We start from the raw sequence: 24498 nt of genomic DNA, 5'->3' as shown, positions 1-24498 counted from the left end.
TGGCCCACCAGGATACCAGGAAAACTCCCGGTGGGCCCAGGTGTCAGAAGGCCCTCTTGCTTCTAACTATTTGGCCTATTTCATGGTCATTCCCTATTTCTGTATGGGAACAAGGAAGCTTGATAGATTGAAGACGAGAGTATATTATGTAGAAAAAAGAGTCTAGGATAATAAGGAGTTTGAGGGAGAAGAGGAGGAATTTAAGTTTTGAGAGTGGGCCCATGGTCCAGGGTTTTTTGGTGGGCCCCTTCCATCTCAGTGCGACACTGGGCTCACCGACAGGCCTGCCAGATTTTGCAGATTTGAAAATCTCATCGAATGTGGAGTGTATTGGTGCTTTGATACAGTGTTTATCCAGTGGGTCTCTATAGGCCCCTCTTTGGCTCTGCATGTGGGTGGCCAAATCAGGCACAGATCTGCTCATATAGTGACCTCACCAAATGAGCGGATCTTCCTGTGTACAGCTAGCTTTAGTCTTCTCAAGGTGTGCTGCTAGTTTAGCAAAACACCAGGGGTGTAGGCCTGCTACTAGGGCTGTGCATTAACAGTAGGGCCAGACTATGTTACTTATAATGCACAGGGAACTTTTGGGGGGAAGTACCCTGGGTTTTTAAGCCTAGCAATGCCCTTGTTTCTCTCGTTTCATTTTTCACTGCCACCTTCTTACCCTTATATGTAATAAAAGCCACTAAGTTTGCCCAGTAGCAGTAACTCATAGCAACCAATAAGATGTTTGATCTTAAACTAGTGACCAGTAATTTCTATCTGCAGATTAGTTGCTCTGGTTTATTGCTCCTAGGCAAATTTAGTGCCTTTTATTACATAAAGAGAGTAAGCCTAAATGTTCAATATATTTTGTTATAGCTGTACTATATATGGCACTATAGATTTTAGACAAAGTTGTGAAGCCCAGACTTACTTATTTGCTTAAAATTTAAGTGTAATAACTAAGCCACAAGGAAATGTGCCCAGGGTTACATGACAATGTCACTTGAGTTGAACCCTTGCCTCCCTCAGTTAACTTCCGTTAAAGTGTTTCTGACACATTGCCATAACTGATAGGAACAATCCAGAAAAGTTAGTAAAGGAAAGCCACACTATTCTTATTTTTAAAATCACCCCCTCCTAAAGTTAACCCCCATCTAGTGTTACTTTAAGCTCTGAGAACCATTCTGTCAGTCCCAATGGGCTAGTGGTGGCACAGTCCTTTTTAGGAGTACAAAGGTAAACAATACTCCAGTTTAAAAATAAAAAATGATTCGTGAACTTTGTATAAAATACTTGCGAACAAAAGCTTAAGCTCCTAGTTGTTGCTCTGTGCTGCAACCAAATACAATTGTAGAAATCTAAAAAATAGGAAAAAAGCTTCAGCAGGTTTACTGCAAAACATTTATTGTGGGCAGTGGTAACACAACATGTTTCGGGTCAATACCCTTTACCTAATACTGCAGTTTATTGATGGATTTTGGCTGCTCCTAGCACAGCATAAATGATAGAACCAGCCCACAGTTAAGCCATGTCATAGCGGACTTTTAAATAAGACAAGGCTAGGTTAGCTAGACGGTATCACTTTAATGGGATATGAAGATCACATAAAATTGTAAGCTCTACCTTATTCCGTGTGTACCTTGTGTGTCTCTTTCCACATGACAATCTTTGTATGTTTATACTTGCTTATTAAAAATTTGTCACTTTGTCATTTTCCATATTGTAAAATTGTTTATCGCTACATATCCAAAAAAAATACACACAGGTTAATAGATTCCTGATAAAATTGACCACAGTGTGTGAATGTGATAGGGACTTTAAAATGACTGTAGCTCTATGTAGCACAATGGCAAGGACTGATGTATAATTACTGGAAAGCACAGTGTAAATGTGTTGGCTGTAAATAAGTGAGAGCTAATAAGAAACTATGTAACATTAGCTTCTACAAATAAATGTATATACATACATACACACAAGGCATAGCCAAACAGAAGCTTTAATAATAGTTTATTATTTTTTGCCACAATGCAGGTTCCCATTTCACATTTTTACATTGTTTATACATTCAGTGCATCTGTTTACTTTGCTTCAGACAAGCTTACTTACTCCTCCGCTCTCATTGTTAAATCAGCCACAGACATTCTAAGTGGCATTGTAGTAAAAGTAAGGAGTATGGCATATGGGCTTTTTTTAAGTGTTGTTTTCATCAGCAGAAAGATTATGGCTTTCAAAACAGCCTTTTCTACTTTTCAGAGTAATATACGCGAAACACTGTGGCTCAGAAATGCTCGCATAAGTATTTCTAAATCAGGGGTCTGCATGCCACTGCTAGGACAATGACACATGGAGCTACTTGTAGCCAGCTACTTGTCGCTGCTTCAAAACGCCAGAAAATACCCTGCCATAGACAATACTAAAAATTGTCTCTGCTAAAACACAGGAAGAGACAATTATCAGAATTGTCTATTTTGTACCAGAGACAAGTTGTTGGCTACATGTAGCTCCGTGTGTCATCGTGCTTAAAGGAACAGTAACACCAAAAAATGAAAGTGTATAGAAGTAACTAAAATATAATGTGCTGCTGCCCTGCACTGGTAAAAGTTGTGTTTTTACTTCAGAAAGTATACTATAATTTATATAAATAAGCTGCTATGTAGCCATGGGGGCAGCCATTCAAAGGAGAAAAGGCACAGGCACATAGCAGATAACAGATAAAACACTATTGTATTCTACAGAGCTTATCTGTTATCTGCTATGTAACCTGTGCCTTTTCTCCTTTTTTCCAGCTTGAATGGCTGCCCCCGTGGCTACACAGCAGCTTATTATATAAATTATAGTAGTGTTACTGTAGCAAACACACCAGTTTTACCAGTGCAGCGCAACAGTATATTATATTTTTATTACTTTAAAGCTCTTTCATTTTTGGTGTTACTGTTCCTTTAAGCTGGTCATACATTTTACAATTCCAATCTTTCCTGTGACCATTGGCAATGCGTAGGCTATTCTGCCAGTATTTCTGGTGGAAAGACTTTTCAGGAAGATTAGTTGCTGAGGCAGCAGAGATTTATTGTGGGCGACTAATCTCCCTGTGGGACATTACCCTAAAAAGAAATGTCAATCCTACCCTGGCCGCACCCGGGGGGAACTGTGTCACACACACTAATCCAGGGGTACATGGAGCATATTTATAATAGTAAAAGTTGGTGTAAAAAAGTGTCATATGTATAAAGCTGTATAGTTGCTGTTTCCATGCTTTGTAGTCAGAGAAATAATTTGCTACCAGAAGCATATAAATAGGTGTGAAAGACACATTTATACATATGGCCCTGTAAAGTTTGTTGGACTTTAAATAACATTTCAGGCTCTACTCTGGGCAACTTTAAATAACATTTGTCACTCTACTCAGGGCAATGTTATTGTTACTGAAAAAAATTAATCCTTCCTCCATTTCCTACACTTTTCTGTTAGAGAACTCTGCAAGCAGCAGAGCCATTCTTTATAAATAAAGTTATCTTGGAAATGCTGACTGCAGCACACAAATGCATAGAAGTCATAGCCTTAGTGACGAATACGGAGACATAATTTCCACAGTGCATAATTAGAACAGGATTAAAAAGGAGTTCAACAGAATTCTAAATGGGTGAAACCGATAATTTAAGTGTTCAGCTGACCAGGAAGTGACTGGAGCTGAACATATGGATCAAATTCATTATGATTATGGATCATAGGCACCTCCTGGTCAGCTGAACACTTTCTACAGTATTGTATTTTAATCCTCTGCAGCCTTTAGTTATTTTTCCAAATCCCATATAGAATGCTGTTGAACTCCTTTGTAATCTTTGTGCAACTGCATCATTGCTACATGGTCATGCTTATGTATGACCTAATTGCAAAAGAACTGGCCTGTACATGGCCAGAGTTAGGCCAGAAAGGCATGTGATTTACATGTAATGCTTTCTGCCTTACGGCTGGTGAACATGGAGGTACATTTCAGGAATTCTGCCGCGCTAAACCATGGGTACCAACCTTTACAAATCTGAACACAAGCTCAAAATGGATTTACGATTTATCTTTGCACCTGTTGCAATTACCCAGGTTAAATTCATAGTAAAAAAGACAATTCTTAAATATATAAAAAAAAAAAAATATGCATGCTCTGTGCCACCCTGAGTAAGATTCTGGTATACAGGAAGAGTATGATGGCACAGCACTGAGAAAAAACTACCCCTTTCTAGTGTATTTTTGGAAGAAGAAAAGCTCTTAGCAACTTTGATCCCTCCTCCCCAATTTTTGTATCCAATGTAGCACCCTCTGGCTATGGTTATTAATGGCATTGCCCCATTTAAAGCATATACACTTGAATACAAGAACACGTGATTTTTTGCTTATTCTCCATTTGCAAAACAGCAGTCATAGACAGGTATCTGCAGGTCTTTGCGAGGCTCCAAAATACTGTATAACCTCTAGGGGCTGATTTACTTACCCACGAACGGGTCGAATGGAGTCCGATTGCGTTTTTTTCGTAATGATCGGTACTTTGCGATTTTTTCGTATGTTTTGCGATTTTTTCGGATTCTTTACGAATTTTTCGGATCCAATACGATTTTTGCGTAAAAACGCGAGTTTTCCTATCCATTACGAAAGTTGCGTAAAAAGTTGCGCATTTTGCGTAGCGTTAAAACTTACGCGAAAAGTTGCGCATTTTTCGTAGCGTTAAGTTTTAAATCGCAAAACATACGAAAAAGTCGCAAAATATTCGTTTTCAAGTCGGAACTTTTCCAATTCGGGTCGGATTCGTGGGTTAGTAAATCAGCCCCCTAGTCTTACAAATAGCCCAACTGAGGCAGTGAAAAAGGTCTAGTACAACACATGAGGTTTGGTGCTGCCATAAATGCAAGGATAACAGCAGATTACTGTGCTGATCTTGCGAGAAAGAGTTTGGTCTACTGAGTGGCACAAGTCAATATTTGTGATAGACATTACATAGAAAGTCTCATGGAACTGCCTTGACCTACTGTGGAGGCACAGTGTCTGGATGGTAGGAAGGGACAGCTTTCAGAATTAAATGCAGCTATTTTCTCCACAATTTTTCCCTGTAGAAGTTGCGGTGGGCAAACTCTTTATGTATAGTTTACATGGCTTAATCACCTTCTAATGATCTCTCTCTCTCTTTTTTTTGTCATTTTCCATGCACATCTCTGGAACCAACACTCCATTCCTCTGAATCTGGTGAGTGGCAGACATAAGGAATAGCTCATGTTTGATGCATACCTGTCTTTTAGGTGTAACTCATAAATTTACATTATAATTAACAAAACAATAAAAACGCGGTACAGAAAAACCGCTAAGTATGAGTGAATTCATTGCAGGAATCACAGCTGATTACTTCCTATTGATTGCAATGAGATGTGACCACAACAGGTAATGCCCCCAGCCTCAGACTGTTGCAAAAAACAGCACTTGCCAGTATTTTACTTGCCCTTACTCAGTTATAATATAACCTGCCATGGGAAAATGTCTTGCTTGTTAATTCATCTGTTTCTATCTCCCCTGAATTGTGCTCAAGGAAAGTCTTACCAGGTCCACACTGGCAATCGGTATGTTCTGATGGGCTGCTGTAAGATACCATATACCAGCATTACTTATTGGGCCTGTAAGGGCAGTTTTGTGTACTTGAAATTCCAGTGCTTGTTTTGATTGTATGTACAGGCCTGAGTCTTAGCAACAAAATTCAGGAGAGTAATATGCAATTACTTCTTGTGCCACAGTCATGGGTGGATGTCACTGGATAAAATGGGAAACTATCTCTGACAATTGTCCATCTTTTGTTGCTAAGAAGTTTCCTGAGAAGAACTACAGAAACAAAAATAAAGAAAACCAATTGCAAATGGTGATTTACAATAATCCTGCAGTGCTCCAGAGCAGGGATTCCCAACCTTTTTTACTGAGCCACACTCAGATGTAAAAGATAAAGAATGATTGGTGAACTTTGTATAAAATACTTGCGAAAAAAAGCTTTAGTTCCTAGTTGTTGCTCTGCGCTGCAACCAAATACAATTGTAGAAATCCAAAAAATAGGAAAAAAGCTTCAGCAGGTTTACTGCAAAACATTTATTGTGGGTAGTGGTAAAAGGTGTTGGTGATCCACACAAGCATGAAAAATGTTCTTTGGGGATACCAAATAAGGACTGTTTGGTAGCCCCATGTGGAATGCTGGCCTGCAGTTGGCTTTGCTTTGAGTAAAACTGTGTCTCTGTGCTTTCCAAAACTTGTTTTCAAGCCAGAAACTTAAATATATGGGCTACCTACTTTGGGTCAACTGGGGGCAACATCAAAAGGGGTGGTGAGCAACATGTTCAGGGGTCCCCAACCTTTCTTACTCATGAGCCACAGTCAAATGTAAAAATACCTGGAGAGCAACAATAGCATCATAAAAGTTCATGGAGATGCCAAATAAGGGCTACGATTGGCTATTAGGTAGCCTCTATGTCAGTAATTCAAAACTACCTGCTTTGGGGGCACTGAGAATAACATACCAGGGGTTGGTGAGCAACATGTTGCTCATGAGCCACTGGTTGGGGATCACTGCTCTAGAGTAATCCCTAAATCACAAGTGTTAACATCATCTGGAAGTTGTAGTTCAGCAAGTGTGCTATAGGACATTCCTGTATTTCCTCCTACATAATTATGTTGCATTACTTACATTGCTGTTGCTGTATTTTACAGTGCATCTTACTGAGTAGAAAAAGGTGTTGCTATATCATAATGTGTTTAACGTCTGTATTTTATTTGTGATGCAAGTACACATGCTGCTGGAGTCTTTTGTACGGTGGCAGCATCAGCTATCTTGTTATTTAGAGAAATGGAGCTTGCTTTAAGTAAATTAAAAAGAAAATTTGCTTTTACGATGAAGCAGGGCTCATCTACTGAGGCACAGCAAAAGCAGTGTAGTTCATCAAAGCAGGCTGAACTTGTGCACTTTCTACTTGCATTCACAAATAAATAATAATACAAAGATGATAAATATTTTTATAAACGCCAAATTTATATCTTGTATTCATTAACTGGGACATCACAAGCAGGGGCAATGTTGCATAGAATACATTAAATTTTTTAGCATATCCACCCCAGTGAAGGTGCCAGGTTTAAAAGTAATAGAAAAAAAATACATTGATTTTAATATAACAGTTTTAATATATGTACAGATTATTTACTCATAGAAACATTCTCTGTTATCTCTCTATATTGCATAATAACAACTCCTGGGCCACCCCAGGGATCATATAATTCAATTTTGTCTTTTATTCCCAAACTTCTGTTCTGTTCTTTCTGGTCACTGCATATGATTTATGATTAATCTGTTGGTTAAGTGTTCATTCTGAGGGTAGTTTTCCTTTTATATTTCTTGCATTTGATAGTATTATAGCCTTACAGAGTAATCAATTTTTCTTGTCTGCCTGGGTCAGTGACTCCGATTTGAGATTGAAAATAATTTAGAAACTATAAAAAAATTAAGACCAATTAAAAAGCTTCTAAAAATAGGACATTCTATAATATAAAAATATTCTATTCTGTATGTTAAAAGGATATTAGAAGTCATCTTGGGGATCTGTGACCTATTTAAAGGTACTTCAACGGAAAAAGCTTTTAACTGGCACTGTTAGGCTGGCAACTTGGATATTTTTACAAATGCTAAAGGCTGCTGTATGGTAATTACCAGGGTGTATTTTGAGTCTCAGTTGGTGAATGCTTCTAATATCCTTTAGTACAGCAGCACTGTCGCTGTTACCGGTGGTATGAACAGGTCAGGCAAACACATTACTTCAGGGTTTCTACTTGCTGGTAATTTAACTACCCATATTCCACCCATCAACAGAGGGGTCATGGATGAGCAAGAAATGTCAGGTTAGGACTAGGTTAGGGACAGGTGCAGGTTGGTAAATTCACAACCTGTGCAACACCAGGGAGTTCATATCAGGAATAGGCATGGCAGGAGATACAATATGGGTATATTAAGTTTATCTCTAACTAAAGCTAAAATGGTTTTAACTGGCTTTTCAGACTAAGGCTAGAGTAGATAAGTGCAGGCTGAGAATCTGACCCTTCGCTTTAAAAATCTGCAATTTGTGCCTGCACCTGGAAGCATTGCTTTGGTCCAGGTACAGGCAGACACAGTGTATTTCAGCCTGAAATAGCATACTCGAGCAGTTTCCAGCTTAAATAAACTGTGTCTCTCTGCACCTGGGCTGAGGCATTGCTTCCAGGTGCAGGCACAACTTGCAGATTCCCATGTTCCACTAGCGTTAGTATATGGAGTGTGTGATATTATCAGCAGTCACGATTGATTATGATTGCTGATGATTTTCTACATTTTTTTCCTGCCCTGCTGCCCACCAAGCTAATATTCCTCTAATGTTTGCGCTTGTGTGCATGCATAGATCTTTTCCACTGAGCGAACACAGTTCATATTAAGAGCACACACCTCTAACAGGCTAAGGGAAAAAGAAAACCCAGTGGATGAGTCTTTTGGGTATTTCATGTAACTGAAAATTTTAGGAGCGATCCTGGTTTTCCTTCCTGAATGAAAATGTCTCTTCTCAACCAAAAGGATTTTCTAGTGGAAAAAGAACATTTGGCAGATATAATCACTGACTGTAAAGCAATAATGGTAAATAAATTCTACTTATCTTCTGTCCTGTGCAGGCTGGGATTATGAAGTGGCATAGCTAGCATTTCTGTCAAGTGTATCAATTACCTGAGCTTTCTGTCATATAATTGTTGGTCAATAGTGCATCACAATCAATGCAAAAGGTTTAGCTTTAGTTTTACCTTGCCTTAAAACAGTGGCGTAAGTACTGGGAGTGCACCCCCATGGGGCCTGCTGAAAAGAAGACAGCATAAAGATCACTGAATATTGGCCAGGGTGTGGTCCCATCGGGGGGGGGGTGGCCCGGTGAGGTCCAAGGCTTGGGGGGAGTGGGCCAGGTGCAAATTCTATACCTGCGCCTGTGCAACCCTAGTTGTGCCAATGAGAAAAGAGTGATATCCATATGTCACTGTACATGTGGGGCTGATTCCAGACAGTAAATGCTCAGGTTTGCATTTTGTGGGCAAAATCTGTGGTGGTTTTATGAAACACTGTGTGTGCCATAGGCAAAGTCTGGACAGCAATGTTTAGCAAAGGGAAATGACTAAACTCAGTATATTAACTGAGAAGAGTGCATAAGTAGGGGGTTTATGTACACACACTATCACCAACATGTACAGTCCTCAGAATGTGTGTAAGGGAGAGATAATATACAGGCACAACAGGAGATTCTCTAGAACTTCATTTGAGCACAAACAGTGGAGCAGTTTAGACTTTGCTAAAGCATTAGCTTTTAAGGTAATGGAAAACATCCAGTTTCAAATTTGGGCTGGTACATATTTAAATGTGTGGCAAAAATTGCTTATTATTAGGGAAAATTAGATATAAACCAATAGATATTTTGCACAAACCACCTGATATTTAGACTTGCTTTTAGTGTAAGACACATTTTGTCCATCTGCCTTTAGGCTTCCAAACCATTGTAAATTTGTAATCTTACCATTATTCAGTTTCTCACTTATACTGGGTAAAAATGGTCAGATATTAGTAGGCATTTTTTTCAGATTGCATTGGACCAAATTACCTGAATTCTAATTAAAATGCACAATATCATAAAGATTCCAGTTGGAAACGTTGGCAAATATATTAACATGAATCAGCTGAAAGGATTAAAGAGGAAGTGCATTAAGGTTTTGCTATGTTATAAATATAGTGGTATTTGTGTGATGAATAATGTATGAATGAATAATATGGTCTAAAGTGCAATCTTTGAGGCAATTTTTCAAATTTGCAATTTGGTACCCATTTTTAATTGATCAGAACGCATACTTCTGGGGTATATGGTTTACTGGGGTTAGGGATGCTACCTTTTGGGAAAAAATACTGGCCTTCCTATATTTTTTTTCTTTTCTGCTATTAATAATATTGGCATGAGTCATTGTATTTACTGGCCAGGCAGGTAAAATACCATCCAGGTGGCAGCCCTCTCTGGTGACAATTAGGGGACTTTAACTACACCTAAAATACTGGCAGAATGTTGTGTTTGCAGAAGCCAAAGTGTAATTCTTATTGCACTATTTTACATTTGGGGTATTTACAAGCCACACAGCATCAAACAGTTAAAAAAAAACTGTATGTAGTCATGTAGTAAACAAAAGTTCCCTACAGGAAACACCTTGGAGGTAAGATTTAAGACAAAGGAAGGGCACAATTTAGCTGTCCGTTAAAGAGTTGATAGAGAACAGGAAATAGCTGTATTTTGGGGCTTTGCTAATAGAAATACAATTGTCATAGCCCTAAAAACTGAAATGTAATGTGTGCTAGTTCCAGCAGGTGGCAGACCACGACTAAATAAAATATAAGAAATGGACTACTTAGCTTTTGATTGGTAATGAATTTTTTCATTGGTAATGATTCATTCTTGGAATATTACTGCGCTGTGGAAATGTAAGAAAATTGGTATAACTGTGATGGGTTTGCTGTGGTAAGGATGTTACACTGGTATATCTGATATGCCACCATAGTTTCCTTGGCAACCAATGCCATTTGCACCGCCCTCTGATACCTTAGCTCTCTAGTACCACGGAGCGCTAATAGCTGTGGTGGGTTCGTATAACCTAAACCTGGTTCCATACAGCAGCTATAAAAGTTATTTATATAAGCGGCGCTGTATATTTGTACAAAACAGGTAACACCGCCGTGCAATAGGTAAATATATAAGCTTACAAAGATCATGTGCAAATAGTCACAGGAGGAGATCCTAGTCCCGCAGAGCTTGCAATCTCATAATTATATCAACGGCGCAACTACTGAATGCGTATTTAATGTAAAAGAGAAATTAGTAAGGACATGTACACCAACGTGAAGCGATATCGATTTGTGTAATAAAAATACCAGTATTAAAAATGGCCGCGGGCGGAGCGAAGAAAAGAAGCATATCAAAGCTTCTCATGGCACGACAAATTCTAGGCGTGCTGTAGAACAATAGCTAAGGTGAGACACGCCTTTTGATCGTGACGTAGGAATACCGCCTGAACCAATGGGCCCTTACACTAATATTTACGGGATTGAAGTGGGCGCCGGGGGTCGTTGCTTAGTTACAGGCTGCTGTTACTGCCTTAGAGAGGATTTGGGTGGGTCACGTGACGGGAGTGGAAGCGCGGGAAGCCGGTAGCAGACCCGAAATACGTAAGTTGCCGGAGCCTTATATAAATAATAAGCAGTGATGAACAAACGTGGGTGTTTATATGTGGCGTAATATGAGGGGCTAGCCCTTCAGCTGTTGCTGAACTACGACTCCGATGAGGTTTAGAGTTGGAGTTTGGAGGAGCTTTAGTGTCACCGTGTTTCCGCTATTGAGCGATAGATTTGTTACCACCACCGCTTGTGTGGTATTATTGTCTTGTATTTGCGCCAATTGTATAGTTATTGTTACCGTGTACCATGTCTAGAGGGGTCTTGGCTATTCACTCTTCCCTTCAGCAGTAGTGAAGGGAACAGCATGGCGATAGTGTAGGCAGGTTCTAATTCCGTAGCATTCAGAAGACCCAGTCGTCTCTTATTAGTATACGTATTGTGCTGGGGGATTAGGGTATAATTAAAGACCTATTAGAGTGAGCCGTGGCCGCTTTGCATGCCGGGTTGTATACGTGGAAAACTGTTTATTTACATATGATTTCTTTACACATCTGATTTCTGCAGCAACATAAGGCACTTGGATCTGGATTGTAATCCCAGTGAGTGATTAATTTGCAAGATATATGGTGTGTGCTTTTGGCATTTGTCTTGATTTTGTGCCCTCTGGCACATGTCCCACTCACTGTATGCCATATGGTTTGGGTAGCTGGTGCAGTAGTCTATAGTATTAATATTTTAAACTGCCTAAATTTGGAAATATTTTTGCTTTTCCTGGGTCGCATTTTCCATATTAATAACCAAAAACTGCAAAAATGCCTTGGTAGTTGCTTGACATTTAATCACAAACAAATAGTTTTGCATACTTTTGTTTTTGATTTCATGTGTTCCCATGCGGTAGGTTAAATCATGTGGGTATGTATGGTTGCTTTCAGAAAAACCTCCACCCCCAACCCTACTTTGTAATTTGTCTGGCTGCTCATGGTTGCTATTGCCTATACTATTTATTGCTGTGTGAGTTGAGATGGCATACACAGTGTCATTTTTACTGGCTGGCTGGGTAAAATACCAGCCAGATAGCACTATAATGGGAAAAGAATATATTTTGATATGGTGTATACTATTTATACTATATTTTGTGCATAGGCACACTCTCTTTGTTATACACTAGTAAGTGTTTTTCACCTTGGGTTATCACATTTCAACATGTCATGTATGAGTCCCATATGTCATCCCATATATCATTGCTTTTTGAAAGTTCAGGTGGCTTTGAGGGCAACTTCGGACGACTTTGGGGAAATTGTAGCGGCGTGTATGCCATCCCACCGGTGATTTACATTCTAGCCGGTGGGATGGTATTGCTCAGGGCGACTAATCTCCCTGTCTGCCACTGCCCTAAAGCTAACACAGGAAAATTGAAGCTACTCCATGTTTGGTTATTACAAGGTAGATAATTAGATTACCAGTGCACTTATTACCCCCTTTATAATGGACCCCATCTAACAAACGGTCACTACAAAAGTTGACAAGAAGAGATTTTATACTGGTAAGCTACATACCTACCTCACACGTACCAAATGTTGAGTAGCTTTAATTTCCCTGTTTTCCATGAAATAACCACATTTTTTCCATGATTTAAACAATGGATGAAAAGCCTTATTTTATCAAACTTTTGTTCATATTGAGCAAGATGTTTAAGTGCAAATGTGGAAAAAGGTGGCACAGTTTTGTTTTGTTTTTTTCTAATATTCAAATATTAAAAAAATCAGACTCCATATTCTGCTAGGATAGGTTGCTGTTCCAATAGCATTTTCAGAAATCTCTGGACATGGGAGTGTCAACTGTTCTGTGTGTCCCCAGCAATTAGAATTGTTAAATAAGTGTATGTCTGTATCTTGATCCAACACTTCATATCCTTTTTATTGCCCGTGCAGCGCTTGGCTTCGCATCATCTGTCCTATCCTGCTGTGCCTTTCTTGCTTTCTCCCTCCTCATCTGTCACCTCTCGAGGGACTGCAGGTTACAGCTGAGCCTGGACTCTTTCAAAATAAACAAAGCTTCTCCTGTCTCCTCCCCCCACTTTTGATACGCCCCCTACTCCTCCATAACCCTATCTCGCAGCAAATCCCCTTTCTTTTGTATTCATGTAAAATATACCCACAGTGTGGCACATGAAGCATCATTAAAATAAAAGGATGGATGGGTGTGGGAACCTGAGAGTAAAAATAAATGGTGTATAGTCCTCAGATCTGCTGATTTCTTCATCTCAGACAAGGGAAAAAGAATCCCCTCAGCCTTCTTTCCAGCTTTTCTTGTGGCATAAAGAAATCCAGATAGGTGGAGAGCGACATTAGTAGAGGTACGATACCTTATTTACAACAGCAGGTTTGTGTGTGTAGAAGAATACCAAAGCTTTTTTTATTTATTTTTGTGGGGGTTGAAGGGGGCTCTATTGTTTAGATAACAGGATTTTGAAACCTTGTAATTATACCATTGGTGACACACTAGGGGACTTTCCCTTGTGGTTTTTTTTTTTTTTTTGTTTTGGAAGGATTTAAAAAGTGAAATATATAGTTAGGGCTTTAGAAAACATTAGTGAGAATGTATGGATTTCTTCTAAGGTGCAGCTTCCCTTGTCCTTTAATTATCAGTTTTACCCCTGAATCCAGACAATCCATTTGAGATTACACATTTCCTATGTAATTAGTATCTTAATGATTATATTTGACTTGCAGGATGTTATTAGTCAGTCTGATAAAGTTTTGTGTAGTTTAGCCCTTACCTGTGTGTGTGTGTGTGTGTGTGTGTGTGTCAGTGTCAAAGATGTTTATACTCTACTTTTTACACTTGTAAGCAGTAGCTGATTGACAACAAACAAAGCATTTGCGCCTTAAGTTGCTTATTTTTTACTTATAGTTAACCAAATTTTTCCGGTTTATTATCCAGTAATTCTAGAAATCATAATTTCCCCCCCCAGAATAACATTGTTTGCTGAGCAATGTAGGCAGATGTTTAGGCAAATATTTATCTGTACTATTACTGAGAAAAATAGATGTTTTGTTACTAAGTTTATGCAGACTGGTTAAATGGGACCTGTTGCCCCTATTTAAAAAGCTTTATAATAAAAGGCCTTTGCAAATTAAATTAAATGTATTGAATGATCCTGGCCGTCAATCATATATTGCCTGCCCAGCCACTACGCCATAGGCCATTCAGCTCTTCCTATATGTCACCACACTCCTCACTTTCTCCTGTGAATCCTGTGATTAGCAGGGGCATTAGGTCCCCTGTTCTGGCACATACACAAGATTTTGGGGTGATAGAAATCTTGTCTTAACACAAAATGGCTCCTGCCTGTTGTGATTGTGGATTCCAACACTAAAGAAAAAAACATTCAATATGTATTAGAGTGTAAGTAAAGTTTAAAAGTTTCAACTACTGTCATTTACTGAGTGGCAAATGTTTTTCCCTGTCAATAACTTTGCTAATGTTCAAAATAAACTGCAACAAAACACCTGGGATTGTCTTCACTCCCTTCCTATTATAGAATACGGGGATCATAGTGTTAATGATACATGTGAGCAGGTATTGTATCCCTTGGAAAACTTCATTATTGCTTACTTCAAAATAGCTGTTTGAATGTGCTGGCAGTCAATCGCAATTGATCGGAAAAAGTACTTGGTGTTTTATTGCTTACAAATACAATGACGGCATATGCCTTTGCCCATTAAGATCCATATGTTTAGTGAGACTTCTGTACCCCTTGATTTTTACACTTACGTTGGTTAAAAACATACAGGTAATTATAGGTGAGACCTTGTAGAATCTGATGTTTATAGTATTAGTTTGAGGTTTCAAAAAACAGTTTAATTTTATCCATTTGCCACTAAATATTTAAAATATACTGAAAGGACAAGGAAAGTTAAGGTCCTCTTCTAGCTGCCGATATCGGTTCCCTAGACTGATTCGGCAGCTAATCGGCCTGTGTATGGGCACTACCGTTGGGCCTGCACGACCAATATCTGTCCTGAAATTGGCCAGATCTCGATCAGTCAGGTTAAAAAAATCTAGTCGGACTGTGGACCGCATCAGCTTGTTGATGCCGACTTTTCCTATACCCGTCGTTATAATTCGATTGATTGGCCCCAGGGCCAAACTATTGAATTATCCTGGATTCTCCCGATATTGCCCACCCGTAGGTGGGGATATTGGGAGAAGATCCACCCGTGTATGGGGGACCTTTACCTGAACACCAACCAACCTCCTTTACCCCTTCTGAATTGCAAAGTCCATTTTTTGAAACAACTTTTATTCTGAATAGCTGATGTGCTTGTCCAACTCTCTTGGTTTGAGTTTGTGTCTTTTGAGAAGCAATCCTTAACATTATTTGTGAGTATATAAACGATAGGGGGTGCACTGTGGTGGACTCTTACCCAATACATTATACTCACATTGCCTGCTAATTGGTAACAGGATTTTGAAACCTTGTAATTATACCATTGGTGACACACTAGGGGACTTTCCCTTGTGGTTTTTTTTTTTTTGTTTTGTTTTGGAAGGATTTAAAAAGTGAAATATATAGTTAGGGCTTTAGAAAACATTAGTGAGAACGTATGGATTTCTTCTAAGGTGCAGCTTCCCTTGTCCTTTTAATTATCAGTTTTACCCCTGAATTAACAATCCCATATTTACAGTGTATATTGTCTTGCTAATAAGTTATTTTGCTATGCACTTTTTTAGTGCGGATTAAGATCTGTTTGGTGCATTTAGCTATTTACATATTACTGATCTGTTTATCCTTTAAGGGCAGTGGCAGACGGGGAGATTAGTCGCCCGCGACAAGGGAGATTTGTCGCGGGCGACTAATCTCTTCGTCTGCCACGGCCCTAAGAGCTATCATGATGTCCTGGGGACTCAGCCAGACACATTGGACAGTGCTCCACAACTTTGTAAATAATGCATTTACAAAAGGCTAACATGTTTTAGGTTTTTGATTTGTGCCATTATATTGATAATTAAAGCATTTTAAATAAATTGTGCAGTCCAATTCATCCGGCTTTTGCTCTCTGTGAAAGGTGACCAAGGTGGGGCATGCACCCAGTCAGAAGCAAACTGTATATTGTCCTTAGGCCACCAGCACAAAAATATTTCCAGTCCCCTCCATCAGATGAGTGTGTAGTCTGATTCTTTACATGTTCAAGACCCCCTTCAATGAATGAGAAGAAAATATATGACGATATATCATTATTAGTTTTGCTTTTGCTATAAAACTATAGGGTTGATTCACTAAAGTGCGATAAAACGAGCGCTATTTATAGCATGCTGTAAAAATGTTATTGCGTCTTATTTTTTGCATCTTATCGCACGATTCACTAAAAGGATACTTGCTTTAATTTAGACACAATGCTGTTTGCGTTATTTAAGTCGCAAAGACTATTTTCATACGGTATTTGATGCAACGCGCACTAATTAACGCAGCGCGCACAAATTGTCACAGCGTGCAAAAAAGTGCACGCCATATTAGCCATACACGCCATTACTTTTGGAAAACTACTGTTCTGAAAATGACCATGCAATAATACTTTAGCGAATCGCGTGGCTTTTTTGCGTCAATTTTAATAAGCGTTATCACACTTTAGTGAATCAACCCCTATGTCTGGTGCAAAGGAGTTGTAGGATTGTGCAATGCATCATTAGCTGGAGTGGCATAACACAAACATCAACAGTGCAGATTGCCCACATTTATACACACTGGGTACATTTTACACTTTTACATTTGCAATAACCCACGGCAGCCAATCAAATCTTTGATTTCCTTGTTCAACATGCAGCTTACTTAAAATACCAATCACTGATTGGTTGCTATGGGTAACTGCCCATTTGCAAATTTGGCCTGTGTTTATAAATGAGCCCCAGTGCATGTGACTTCCTTCACCTACATGGTCTGCTTCTGAGTCCTTAGGCTAAAGGCACATATGACAGATCCTGTGCAGGTAGACAACTGTCAGTGCCTGCGCAACTTAAATTGCATTTGCCTGTCACTGTGCATTTGGGCCCAAATATGCTCAATTATTAATTTTCACCCTGAAATCCAAACTGAACAGTAAAATTTAGATGCAAGTAAAGTGAATTCTAGGCAGTATCTGGCAGGCACCGGTAATTTCACACAAGCAGAGGATCTGCCATGTTGTCACTTGGGTAATGTGAAACCAGGCATTTTTTTTCTGCCAGTGGAGAAAGAAAATTTGCTCCTATCCTGCAAGACATTGCACACACTTGGTTATTTTTGGGCTGTGTGCACACTGACATTTAGATTGGTGGGAGTGGATTGACGTTTTCTCTGCAGGCTAAAAAAAATGTCTGATGTGACATTAGCTACCTGAACATTTAACCTTTTTTACTTTTTGCTATTATATGGTACCATGTATGCTATGTCCACATTCTTGAGCAAAGAATAGAGATTAGCAGCAGTGATTTATACATTACACCCGGATATCTGATACAGATTGCAATATAAAGGTACGTTTAAAGGCATACTAACTTCAATAAATAAAATGTATTTGTGTTTGGAAACAATGAGTAATTGCCATCCTTTCTTTCAGTTCTTTCATGCTCAATGGGTAATGCAGGGGCAACACTTGCTTACGGTGGCCCATTTTAGCACTTTACCCCTTCTGTTTGGGGCAGGCAAAGGCTGTGAGCCCTGTGTGGCACTGACAGTGACATCACTGCCATTGCTCATATTATTGATGTACAGTGCTGGCAATAGACCAGAGCTGAACAACAAGATACAGTACAGTATTTCCCAAGTGACAAGTGGGCATCCCCTGGGAAAAATTGCATGCAGCTCATTTTCTAGAGATATTATTTTTTATAACAGTGTCAGCAAGATGTGAAATATGCATAAGACAGCCAGGTGTGGATTGTACATAACCACTAGGCTTACACTTGTTGTGTCATCTTGTTTTAGTGCTTTATTCCAGGTATTTATTTCTGTATCCTCACAATAAATACTGCTTAGACGACTACTATTAATGACCTCAAATTAGAATAATATAGAATATTATTCTAATTTGACGTCATTAATAGTAGTCGTCTAAGCATTTCACTGCATATCATAATTGTATGACTGTGTATGTGACAAATAAAATTTGAATTTGATTTGCTATATCATGGCCTAGCTGAAAATTATGCAGTTATTTGTGTGTTTAGGCAGTCACAATGTGAGTAGCAGAAGTCAGTCAGCTTATGCCCAGGGATATTGCTCTTGTTGCCCAATGAGCCCTGTTGAGATTTTGAGCAGGGACTTTGACCAGATGATTGCGTTATGTAGTATATTTAGTTTGTAGTGTTTTTCTTTAAAAACAAAACTTCGTTAAACAAATCATGCTTTAACTGCCCATTTACAGGCAGATATTGGCTAGCAGCTTAACCAACAAATATTGCAGTATTGAATCCTGTGGAAGCCAAAAACATGACCAATTCAATTTATATCTGATTGATGACAATATTTGAATCACGAAGGTTGGATTGCTCCTGTGCAGAGGCCTGGTGTGATCTAATCTATGGCCACAGGATCAGATTATGTATGTACATGTACATGTGTGTATAACTTTATTTATAAAGCCCTACAAGAATATGCAGCACTGTTCAAACTTACCATTTTACAAAAGTACATACAGGGAGGACATGTATTATAATAAATACAATGAACAAGTATAAATACACAGAGATGTTGTATTCAGTTGGAAAGAGGTCCCTGCCCTGTAGCTCACCACTTGGCTGTGCATATTGGGCAAAAGTCCATGCATTTGTTGGTTTTGGCAAACAAGGTAATATTTCAATGAATGGTGTAGTCTACTCTTAAAAAGCTTTTTTTATCTTTTGGCATTTTTATTTGTGGTTTTTATGCCACAACTGATTTAATGATTTTTTTTTTATGTTCAGACACAGGTACAACTATCAAGCCCATGTAATCACACATTCAGTATAGATATAAATTAGTCCTGAAGTTTACGTGATAGATGAATCATACTTGTAATTAAGGTTCATTGAAATATATGTATATATATTTTCCATCTTAGTATTTGTATGTCTAGTCTAGAAAAACCAGCCATCTGGCATTTTTAAATAAAGTCGCCATGTTCATGAAGCAAATTCAATGTTGCCACTGGTCACAAGTTAACCAGCTATCAGCCATTTGTTTATATGTTGTCTTCCAATCTGCTTTAATCTGAATCCTCTTAAAAAGCTGTTGGCAAAACACCAGCTGTCCTGGGTTACTTTAATGATGTAATCCCATGTCCGTGAGGTTTCTGTATACTTTGCCAGTAATCCAGATAGTTGCATTTTTTCTCTAACGTCTCTGTTTCTTTATCAGGTATCTTTATGTAACTCTTTTTAGTTTTAATAGCTGGTCTTAAAGCAGTTTGTGGTTTTATAGATAGCCTAAAATCACTTCTTTGTGCGTAAGGCAGGGCCAGCAAATAATAGAGGATGATTTCCCCCCCCCAACACACACATTGTTCACCCTGTGCAGATGCTGTGAGCATGTATTCCAGAGGCATTAGCCTGTTTCCTAGCCGATCCTTCCAAAGCAGCTGCACCTGCTACCCCCTACAAGAGTGAGACATAATAAGAGTTCACATTTGGTGACTTTTCCCCAGAGTTCATCACTTATCACCCTGGCATTATTTAAATTAAGGAAACTTCTTAGTTGAGATAGTGTTTGAAGGAAACCAAAAGAAGCTTTGATACCTTATATGCTATTTTGTACTTGTACATGGTATGTGTACATAATTGTATTAATGTAATTGCATACATATTTTGTAAAAAAAAAAAAAAAGTTCTGCCAGTAAATGTTAATGTCTTACTTAGGATTATGGGTAATATGGGAACAGAATATAGCAAACAAAACTGATATCCATCTTTTTTTCTGCAGTTTAAAGAAGTGGATATGCTTTCTTCTGCAGCTCTGTTTATTTGCGCTGAAAAGTACAGTGTCCGCTTGAGAGCAGTTAGGCAAAGCGGGTTGAAAAACGCAGCCTCAGAAGTGGAGCAAACGCTCCGTGTGCCCATGGACTAACAAGGGACAAAACAGGATCAATTACCATTTATGTGAAGTTGTTTCAAAGCCTTTCACACCCTAGCCATATGATTGTCCCACACCTCTACTAACAATCATTTAAACATTGGAGCATTTCAGAAAAATATTTAAGACAGAAGTTAAACTTTTACATAGGCAGGGCTTTCCAACAGCCATATGTTGCTAACTGTTCAATAAAATTTGCAGATCACTTGAACAGTATTTGTCAATATATACATTTGTGCTCTTTTCCCAATCTTGACTGTTCTCAGCAAAGCACCTCTTAAAGGAACAGTAACACCAAAAAATTGTTGTGTATAAAAATAATTAATATATTATATACTATTGCTCTGCACTGGTAAAAGTTGTGTGTTTTCTTCATAAACACTACTGCAGTTTATATAAATACCCTGCTGTGTAGCCATTTAAATTGAAAAAAGGAGAAAAGGCACAGGTTACTAAGCAGATAACAGATAAGTAGCAGATTCCCATTGTATTCTACACAGTTTATCTGGTATCTTCTTATGTAACCTGTGCCTTTTCTCCTTTTTTCAATTTAAATGGCTGCCCCTATGGCTACACAGCAACTTATTAATATAAACTATAGTAGTCTTTCTGAAGCAAACACGCAACTTTTACCTGTGCAGGGCAACAGTACATTATATTTTAATTATTTTAAAACATTTTTATTTTTTAGTGTTACTGTTCCTTTAAGCTGGCCATACATGGGTCATCATTGGCTGCATTTTTGACCACTCCAGACCGTGTCATTATATTACTGACCTATCTATATGGCCAAAACAATGACCTCCATTGGAATAGGAGTGGAAGGATCTCCAAAGTATCCTGTCATTGGATCATGGCTACCAAGGGCTTTAGGCATGAGGGTTTTCAGGTTAGGCCTTTTGGAGTCATGACAACATTTAAATTTTTATTCCCTTTTTCCTGATCAGTCAGCTTGCAGGAAAAAGGTGTACTTTAGATAACCACAACAAAAGATGACAATATAGCATTGATCTAGTTTTTTTTAGCTTATGATCCAAGTGAGCAGATATTAAATTAATTCAAAGGGGACTGTAGATGTTCTCCCTCCTGCATCCGCCATTACCTATTCCTACTGGAGAGAAGGGCCATCAGCAGTCCTGTCCTGACAGACTGATCTGTTATGATTACAGGAAAGTCTCCAAAACATAACCCCATGGATGGCTGGGCAATAAGTTGAACCTTAAGCTGGCCATACACGCACCGTTAAAATCATACGAAACCCTGTTTTGTACTTTATTCGGTGCGTGTATGGCAAGTCAGTGAGTCGACCGATATCGCAGGAGGCTGCGACTCGCCGATCGGCCAGGTTAAAAGATTTTGATCGGGCACCTGATCAAAATCTGCCTTTAGCGCTAAATCGGCAGAAGGAGGTAGAAATCCTATTGTTTCTACCTCCTTATCTGCCGTTTCAGCCCTGAACGGTTAGTGGCCGATTGTATGATCTTTTGTCACATGTGTGGCCACCTTTAGGGCTCTAGCACACGGGAAGATTAGTCGCCCGCGACAAAACTCCCTGTTCGCGGGCGACTAATCTTCCCGGATTGCCCTCCCATCGGCGAAAATGTAAATCGGCGGTGGGATGGCATACGCGGCAGCGCGATTTCAGTGACATCGCGCCGCCGCATATGCCATCCCACCGCCGATTTACATTTTTGACAGTGGGATGGCATTTCGGGGAGATTAGTCACCCGAGACTATTTGTTTGACAGTGGGGATTCTAGCTGTAGGTTAGTGTAGATTAGTTTTCTCTAATACCCTGATAACTGCTATTAGAAGCATTTACCTATGTATAACACCTGTATATATGGATCCGGATGGAACTTTTTAAAAACTTTTCCAATATGTTCAATTTCAATTTGAAAGGCCATAGAAGTGAACCACTATTTATTTGGGGAAATGCTGATTTCCAGTGCTGGCCAAGGTCATGCAGGAGGCTCTGATCGTAGGAGAATGTACCTTGGTCATGAATTGTGCTTTTTTTTTTGTTTGCAGTAATGAATAGGTTAATTGTTCTTTGTTTGAAAGCAGAGGGTATTTTTTTTTTCTTTCATTGTGGAAAAATTGCAAGACACAGCAACGTTCTTTCAGCGTTTCTCTTCTCTCTACCAAAAGATATTTGTCTTCTGTAGGTGGCTAGCTGAAATATTTGCTGTAGAAGGTTTTTTGTCATGTGGGTGAACTACTGTTCTGGAAGGGGTTGGACCCCCTGCTTTGTCTGCCTGCCTGCCTGCATGTCATTTTAGAATATTTATCAATTTTTAAATTATTACAGAGGTAAGAATATATTTGTTGATATATATACATTTTGATTGTAGTTCAAAAGTGTAGTTGAAATCTTAAATCCTACTTTAATCTTAAAAATTATAAAATGTGATTTTGGAAATTATGTTGCAAAATTATTGCTCCATGTATATTGGTGCTTATGTTGATACTGTGTGCTTATGTTGATGTTTGTATGTTTATTAATATGAAATCTGTTTTGTTCCAGAATACACTTTTTCAGCATTTATACATATTCTGGTTATATTCCAAAAAGTTATTCTAAATTTGACTGAGCAATACATAGGAATTTTAGTGATTTTTTTTTTAACTTAAACTATATGCTACTGACCCCTTTCTCTCTACCAGAGATAAAAGGAATCATACATTTAATTAATTTAAATTATGTCACCTAATGAAGAAACTTGCTTATTCTCAATTTATTAACATATGCATTTGAGATTAGCTTCTGGCATTGATCCCCATTTTAATATACATACAACTTTCAGCTCTAAATAAATAATGATGATAAAGTAGTATTTTTCAGAATGATCTCCATACTGTATCATTCAAATAAAAGGATAGACTGTATTTTCACAAGTCAAAACATGTAGTGAGAGGTATATCTAAGTAAAAACTTGTTTCCTCAGTCTAGTGAAAAGATGCCAAGGCATAAAAAATAATGGAAGCATTTGTGAATGTTACAATATTCCTTGTAACAGTATTGTCGTTCTTAAAATATTAAACTGGATGTGTTATGTGTGTGTGTATGTGTAGGAAAAATATATATAGTTTAGTGAACCTTTTAGGTACTTCTATTGCTGAAAAGTTATTGTTTCTTACCTTCATTCTATCTGTGCCCATATTTCTTCTGAGGTTAGATGTGTTTTTTTTAAATATTTAGCAGCTGGGACACATGCAGTATAATGAGGTAATTGAATGTTTAAGGAGATCCTGCACCTGGGGTACATACACCAGGGCTTCCAACTGCTCAGCTTATTGGACAGATGGTTGTATTAGGGACCAACAAAATATCATCTTTTTATCAAGGGTTGGGAAATAGGATGGGTTCAGCTAAACAGTAACATTTCTGTTATATATACACAGTCATGGCCAAAATTGTTGGCACCCCAGAAATTTTTCCAGAAAAGTATTTCTCACAGAAAAGTATTGCAGTAACACATGTTTTGCTATACATATGTTTATTCCCTTTGTGTGTATTGGAACAGAACAAAAAAGGGAGGAAAAAAAGCAAATTGGACATAATGTCACACAAAACTCCAAAAATGGGACGGACAAAATTATTGGCACCCTTTGAAAATTGTGGATAAATAAGGTTGTTTCAAACATGTGATGCTCCTTTAAACTCACCTGGGGCAAGTAACAGGTGTGGGCAATATAAAAATCACACCTGAAAACAGATAAAAAGGAGAGAAGTTCACTTAGCATTGCGTGTCTGTGTGTGCCACACTAAGCATGGACAACATAAAGAGGAGAAGAGAACTGTCTGAGGACTTGAGAACCAAAATTGTGGAAAAATATCAACAATCTCAAGGTTACAAGTCCATCTCCGGAGATCTAGATTTGCCTTTGTCCACAGTGCGCAACCCATGGCACTGTAGCTAATCTTCCTGGGCGTGGACGGAAGAGGAAAATTGATGAAAGGTTGCAATGCAGGATAGTCCGAATGGTGGATAAGCAGCCCCCAAACAAGTTCCAAAGAAATTCAAGCTCTCCTGCAGGCTCAGGGAGCATCAGTGTCAGCGCGAACTATCCGTCACCATTTAAATGAAATGAACCGCTATGACAGGAGACCCAGGAGGACCCCACTGCTGACACAGAGACATAAAAAAGCAAGACTACAGTTTGCCAAAATGTACTTGAGTAAGCCACAATCCTT

At 38.6% G+C, this 24498-nt stretch overlaps 1 protein-coding gene across 11 annotated transcripts in view; it reads left to right on the top strand.

The window, feature by feature from the left end:
- Nucleotides 1–24498, top strand: part of epb41 (erythrocyte membrane protein band 4.1) — a 111448-nt gene that overhangs the window by 1397 nt on the left and 85553 nt on the right. The window contains exon 1 of one of the 11 annotated variants that reach the window (XM_018091521.2): nt 11129–11263. The exons of 7 other annotated variants lie outside the window; for them this stretch is intronic. The gene's annotated coding sequence lies outside the window, so the exon portion shown is untranslated. Of the gene's footprint in view, nt 1–11128; nt 11264–13396; nt 13569–24498 lie in introns of those variants that run through there. 3 more of the 11 variants (XM_004911587.4, XM_002939484.5, XM_018091522.2) reach the window with 3 other exon arrangements.

Source organism: Xenopus tropicalis, chromosome 2, assembly GCF_000004195.4.
Source record: "Xenopus tropicalis strain Nigerian chromosome 2, UCB_Xtro_10.0, whole genome shotgun sequence".
In the NCBI taxonomy this organism is placed as follows: domain Eukaryota; kingdom Metazoa; phylum Chordata; class Amphibia; order Anura; family Pipidae; genus Xenopus; species Xenopus tropicalis.
This window is presented reverse-complemented; position numbering and strand designations above follow the sequence as displayed.